This window comes from Bison bison, unplaced genomic scaffold (genome assembly GCF_000754665.1).
Source record: "Bison bison bison isolate TAMUID 2011002044 unplaced genomic scaffold, Bison_UMD1.0 scf7180017864349, whole genome shotgun sequence".
NCBI classification, from domain to species: Eukaryota; Metazoa; Chordata; class Mammalia; order Artiodactyla; family Bovidae; genus Bison; species Bison bison.
In genome coordinates, this window is record NW_011494921.1 from 4705894 (window position 1) to 4712318 (window position 6425).

Here is a 6425-nt window from a genome sequence, read left to right on the forward strand (position 1 = left end):
CTGGCCCTGCCGTGCTGGCACGGTGTGCGCTTTGGGTGGCAGTGGCTGTTCCAGCCTGTTGGTTTCTGTCCCCACCATCTGCACCTGGCTCTGGAGGAAGGCTTCTTACTTCAGTGGCCTCAGGCCCTGGGGAGTCTTTCGCTGGAAGGTGGCATCGGCCTCCTCTGGAGCTGGTGGCGGGGAGGGGTGCTGGCAGCTGTGACAATGCTTGGACACCCCCACTCTCGTCCCTCGTTCCCAGGAACGAGGCTCCCAGGAGCCCCAGCGGGTAGAATCAGGGCCTGTGACTCAAGTGGTGCTTCTCAACTTGGGCCACAGAATTTGATTCCCGAGGGGCGACTTTTCACTCCCCGTGTGTGGAGCTCAGCCCCAGAGCTGTTCTCATGGTGAAGAGCAACACCAGGGCACTGCTGTTTCTTCTGTTTTTTGTTTTGTTTTGTTTTTTTTAATTGTGGCTTCAAATTTCTTTGTTAAAAGAAATATGTATTTGGCTGTGCTGGGTCTCATTTGTGGCATGTGGGATCTCTTTCCCTGACCAGGGATCGAACCTGGAGCCTCCTGCGTTGGGAGCATGGGATCTTAGCCAATGGACCACCGGGGAAGTCCCCCCAGCACCATTTCTGAAGGGACGAGGGCGGAAGGGAGGGGAAACCACAAAGAATTCTTCCTGGAGCCCATGTTATTGGTTCATCTCCAGGGTCTACACCCTCACTAGCCCCAGAGAAGAAATAAAAGGCTGAATGGATGCCTGAGAATGTGAACTGGGAAGTACTGAAGACAAACGACGGGAGACTAGTGAGGGGCTGTGCTGGGTGAGCGGGCTCGGGCGTGTCCTCTCCCCTTGTGAGCTGGGTGCTTCGGGCAAGACGTCTCCCCTCTCTGAGGCTTTGTTTCCTCACCTGTAAAGCTAGGGTTTGGAACAAGTACTTCCTACTGTTCCATTTCTAAACTCCTCTGAGTAGATGGTTGCTATGCCGACCCGTGGCATTTGGCCATTTCTCTCGCTTCGTGTGTGATTCCAGTGCTTTCTTTACTGGCTTAAGCTAGAGAGCAGTTGTCCTTGAACAAGAACTCTGGGGCCATCAAATAGAGGTTGCTTGGTGACGGTCTGTGCAGCGAGACTTTCTGCTCAGCGTGAGGGGAAAGGCAGAATGTTCCAGGACATTCTCTGATGCCCACAGTAGTTCGTAGGTGGGTGGATCAGGGAGGGGCAGACGCACAAGCCTGGAGCGTTTGCTTTCTGATGTGAGCTGTAGGCGTGTGATGGAAGGGTAGAAAGCAGAACCTGGCTTTCGAGATTTAAAGAAAAAATTGACTTTTCCCGACCCCGCTCCGTCCGGCATTGCCCAACACTCTCCAAACACCACGGGAATGCTGTTTGTGTGGAGATGAAGAGAAGCTCTCTGTTGACTTGATTTCCAAACCCTGCCTTTTGGAATTGACACAAGGAGAGGGCGGATCGCTCGGCAGGCTTGACCATCCGGTCAGGCTGCTCCAAGCCCCGATTCCAGCTCTCTGGCTCCATGTCCTCAAACAGAAGCTATTGAAACAGGTATCGACAACACAGATAAAAAAGGAGAGGAACATGGGCCTTGAACCCCGGGGCCAAAAGGCTCATTGCAAACTGGTCAGCCTCTCTCTGTGGTTTCCAGCCCCCAGGGGTGAAGGACCACAGCTCTCCTCCTCCCCTGACACAGCTGCTTGCATGGTCTGTCCCCCGCAGGGCACAGGGCCACTTCAGGGACGTGTCATCCGCGCTCCAAGTTGCCCAGAGCCCCAGATTTGCTGTGACTGCAGACGGAGCAGAGATGCCCAAATCAATGCAAAGACAGCATGGTATTAAAGCACCAACTCTGAAACCAGACCACCTGGTCTGTGCCTTATTGGCTCCATGATCTTGGATGAGGGTTTTCTTTTTTTTAATCTGTGTACCTTGATTTCCCCACCTGCAAAATGATAATAATAACTTACCTAGTGAGGGTGTTTGGAGGATCAAATGTGTTCATGATTCTAAAGCAGCTTAGAACACCCCCCTGGCACATCGGGTGTTTCAACTGAATCAGAGGTTCTGAAACTTCTGCATAAATGAGAATCTCCAGGAGAACTTATGAGTGGCAATTACAGGGCTCCATTTTCTGAGGGCTTTGGGTGAGAGCCCAGGGTTTTTATTTTCGGCACCTGGCCCTGGGTGAATCGGAGGCAGGTAGGCAGCGGTGCCTAGTCCCTGCTGCGCCCACCTCTCCTGCCTGGGCAGTAGGAGCCCCTTCCCTTGGCACTGGCTCTAACTGCCCTGGGGGCTGCTCGAGACTTTGCAGGTGGCGTGTCTGGGTGCTATGAAGGTCTCCCTCTGCACCAGCTGATCTTTTGAGTTCAGTTCAAGTGATCGTTCTTCCAGGAAAAATTCTTTTTTTTTTTTTAATGTGTACAGCATTGTAGTTTGACATCTATGCCTTACACAGCGTCAGTCTCAGAAGTCGAGTTAGCACCCACTGCCACGCCACTGACTCCCGTCACCCTGGTCACCCACTGCCTAGTCCTCTGTCCTCTGGTAACCACTGATCTTTCTTCTTATCTGTAAGGGTTTTCTATTTTGTTCATGTTTTTGGTGCTTGTTTTAGATTCCACATATGAGTGAAATCCTAGGGTGTTTTATTTAGCATAATATGCTCAAGGTCCCGCCACATGATTGCAGATGGCAATATCCCACTTTTCATGGCTGAGTAATATTCCGTTGTATGCATATACCAGGTGTCCTTTATTCATCTACCCTTCAGTGAACATTTAGGTTTGTTCCATATCTTGTCTAGTGTAAATAAAGCTGCAGTGAGCACAGTGGCACAAGCGTCTTTTTGAATTAGTGTTTTCAGATTCTTTGGATAAATACCCAGAAGTAGATAGGTGGATGAGATGGTGGTTCTATTCTTAGCCTTTGGAGGAATCTCCATACGGTTTCCAAAGTGGCCACACCAGTTTATAATTCCAGCAGAGGACAAGGGTCCCCTTTTCTCCACATCTTCTCCAACACTTGCTGCTTTTTATCTCTTTGATAAAAGCCATTCTAACGAGTCTAAGGCCATGCCCCATTGTGGTTCTGATTTGCATTTTCCTAACGGCTGCTGGTGCTGAATATGTTTTCATGTGTCTACTGGCCATGCACATATCTTTTGTGAGAAAATGTGTATTCAAATCCTATCCCCATTTTAAAAATTGGATTGTCTGGTATGTTGGTAAGTTGTATGATTTCTTTATATACTTTGGATATTCACCCCTGGTCAGATATACGACTTGAAAATATCTTCTTCCATTCAGGAGGTCACCTCTTTTTTGGGTGATAGTTTTCTTTGCTGCGTGGATGTATTTTATTTATTTTTTTTAAGTTCTATTTGTTTATTTTTGCTTGTGTTTCCCTTGCCTGAGGAGACATATCCAGAGAATTATTGCTAAGATTGATGTCAAAGAGCACGCCTGTTTTATTCCAGGGCTTTTATGGTTTCAGGTCTTCCATTCAAGTCTTTACTCCACTTTGAGGTGATCTGTGTGGCATAAGAGGTCTAAGTTCATTCTTTTGCATGGGCTGCCCACTTTCCCAGCACCATTCACTGGGGTGCGTGGTGCCTGCTCTTTCTCCAGGGCACATTCTCGCCGCCTTCGCTGTAGGCTAACTGCCCACAGAAGTGTGGGCTCCACTGCTCGTGTGGGCCAGGGCCAGACTGCTTTGGTTACTGTAGCTTCATGTTTGAAATCAGGGACTGTGATATTTCCAGCTTGGTTCTTCTTTCTCAAGATTGTTTTGGCTGTTCAGGACCTTTGGCTTGTTTCTCTATACATTTTATAAATTATTTATTCTAGTTCTATGAAATATGCCACTGGAATTTTGATACAGCTTGCACCAAATCTGTAGATCCTTACCTGAATTTTTGACAGATACTGACCTCTGGGCAGAGTCACAAGCCCTTATCTGCCATTTCAAATTCATTTTTTATAAAGGTGAAGCAATCCCATTTGGGACAAAAACCTTGTCAGATGGCAAAAACCTGACCCGACCTGACTTGGGGCTATTTATAGTGCTTGTTTATCCCATCCGGTGTGTGCACTCACACGCTTGGCTGCAGGAATGTTGATGGGTGACAGTGCATGACCCTACCCGCTACCCGCGGCATCACGTAAGGGTGGCTGTTGTTTAGTTGCTAACTAGTGTCTGACTCTCTGCAACCCCGTGGACTGTAGCCCACCAGGCTCCTCTGTCCATGGGATTTTCCAGGCAAGAACACTGGAGTGGGTAGCCATTTCCTTCTCTAGGGGATCTCCCTGACCCAGGGATCAAACCTGAGTCTCCTGCATCTCCTGCACTGGCAGGCAGATTCTTTACCACTGAGTCACCTGGGAAGCTCATTCCATAGGTGTGATATCTATATATATAGAATTGTCGTTTGCAGATTCTCTCTCCCTCACCTCCGCTGGGTCACTTCCTTTTCCAGATGCAGAGGTCTCCTCCCACGCCACGCACCAGCCCCTAAAGGACACAGCTGGGCTGCCTTCAGGAATCATCTGCCCCTGTGTCTTTGCTTAGACGGCCACATGCGGCTCAGGCACCTGAAGGTCTCCAGGGAAACTGGCATCTCTTGAACTAAAGTGTTGCTGACCTACGAGGCTTGAAAACCCTGAGAAGGATGAAAAGCAGAGTGAAAAAGGCACTGTGTTCATTTGCTATTTCTTTAGGCCGCAAAGAGAGTCGGCAGGCACCAAAGCACCCGGGCCGAGGCGGCACGACTCTGAGCAGGTCCCCTCTGCAGTTTCGGGTCTTTTGCTGACCGTCTGCCTGTCCCCTGTCTTGTTCTTTCACCAGGAGCCCCAGAGACTCTCTCACAGTCAGCTGGGTCTGGGGTCCCTTGCCAGGGTTGTGAAGTGGAAGATGCTTGTTTGCCCGACCAGTTTGATTATTACTCAGGAGTGGACCAAGGCGGGGAACAGTGAGGGTCATCCCGGCTGAAGCCCACAGATGACCTCCAAGCACTCGGGAACCTGCAGCTTCACCCTGCTTCCCCGGGCACCTAACCAGTTCCCTCTGACCCAGCCTTACTGAGCACCCAAGGGACAGAGAACACTGATGTCACCTATGCTTTCAGGGTGCTTACGGTGATGAGGAGGAAGACAATAATTATACAACGAACCACAGCAAGAGGCAGAAAGGGGCAGAGCGCTGTAGGTTCAGAAGTGAGATGAAACTTCATTGGGTTGGAAGGAATCAGGAAAGGCTCCCTGGAGGAAGGGACATCTGAGAGGGACTCTGAATTTTAGGTAGATTTGGACATGGGGGAGGTCATTCCCAGGAGAGAGAACTGCGTGAGCAAAGGCAAGAAGGAAGGATTGGATGGGCTGCGTATGGGGGGCTCATGTGTCTGAGGGAAGAGAGGGGCAGGGAGGGAAACTGAGTCAGGGACCTGCTCACCCTTGGCTTGGAGTGCTTGACTACGGGGCTTAGACGTTCATGAGCTAACACTGGCAGCCTTGATGGATGATTTCCGCCGTGGAGGGCAATGATGCGAGCTGGGCTCTCAGAGCTGCGCACACACTGCACGGAGGGAGGGGAGAAGGGCAGGGCGGGGGGGTGTGCTCAGGAGGTCGACTTGGGCAAAAGCTCCCGAGGCGGTAAGGCGCGGGGTGGCCTGGAGGGGAGCGCGCCCCAGCCCCGCCCCCTCTGCCGAGCCCCCGCTGGTCGGGCCTCTGCTCCCCAGTCCCACCCAGACCTCCTCTTCTGAGGTCCCCGGTCAGTTCCCCGTCGCCAGCTCGTAATCACTTAGGTCCTCACATTGGAGACCTGCCGGCAGTGCCTAACACGTGCCTGCCCGCCGTCCTCAAGCCGTCTTCGGGCCGCCAAGACCACACGGGCCCTGCTTTGTTCCCGCCTCCCTGCCGCTCCTCCTCTCGTGACTGTCTCAGCCTCCAGTCCGGGAATCCCACTTCCTCAGTCTCAGCTTGAAATTCCATCGACCGGCTGATGGCGCTGAAGTTGGTACCTCCAGCCTAGACATCTCCCCGAGCTTCTGCGTTCCACTTTGTGCTTGCCTTGCTCAGTTGGGATGTCCAACAGCTGACTCGGCGTTAGCATATTCCAAAAGGGCCTTGCCCCTGCGTCCCTGCCCTTCTTAGGGCCTTTGTGTTTGGTGCGCCTCTGTTTGCACCTGGTCTTCCCCAAGTAGCCACAAGACTCACCCTTACCTCCTTGAGATCTTTATCCTGAGCCACTGTGACTAATTTATTTTTTGGCCTCTCTGCGTGGCATAAAGCATCTTAGTTCTCTGACCAGGGATGGAAACTGCCCCCTGCGGTAGAAGTGCAAAGTCCTAGGCCCTGGGCCACCAGGGAAGTCCGTTCTGTCCAGATTCGTGTCCTCCCACGCCATCTCCTCCTTCTGTTTGCTTTCT

The 6425-nt window shown here is 51.4% G+C and overlaps 1 long non-coding RNA gene across 1 annotated transcript in view; it reads left to right on the forward strand.

The window, feature by feature from the left end:
- Window positions 1–4540, forward strand: part of LOC104999248 — a 24392-nt gene extending 19852 nt beyond the window's left edge. Inside the window, exon 3 of the long non-coding RNA XR_826575.1 lies at window positions 4479–4540. This is a non-coding gene — a long non-coding RNA (uncharacterized LOC104999248). The remainder of the gene's footprint in view (window positions 1–4478) is intronic.
- Window positions 4541–6425: the final 1885 nt, after the last annotated feature.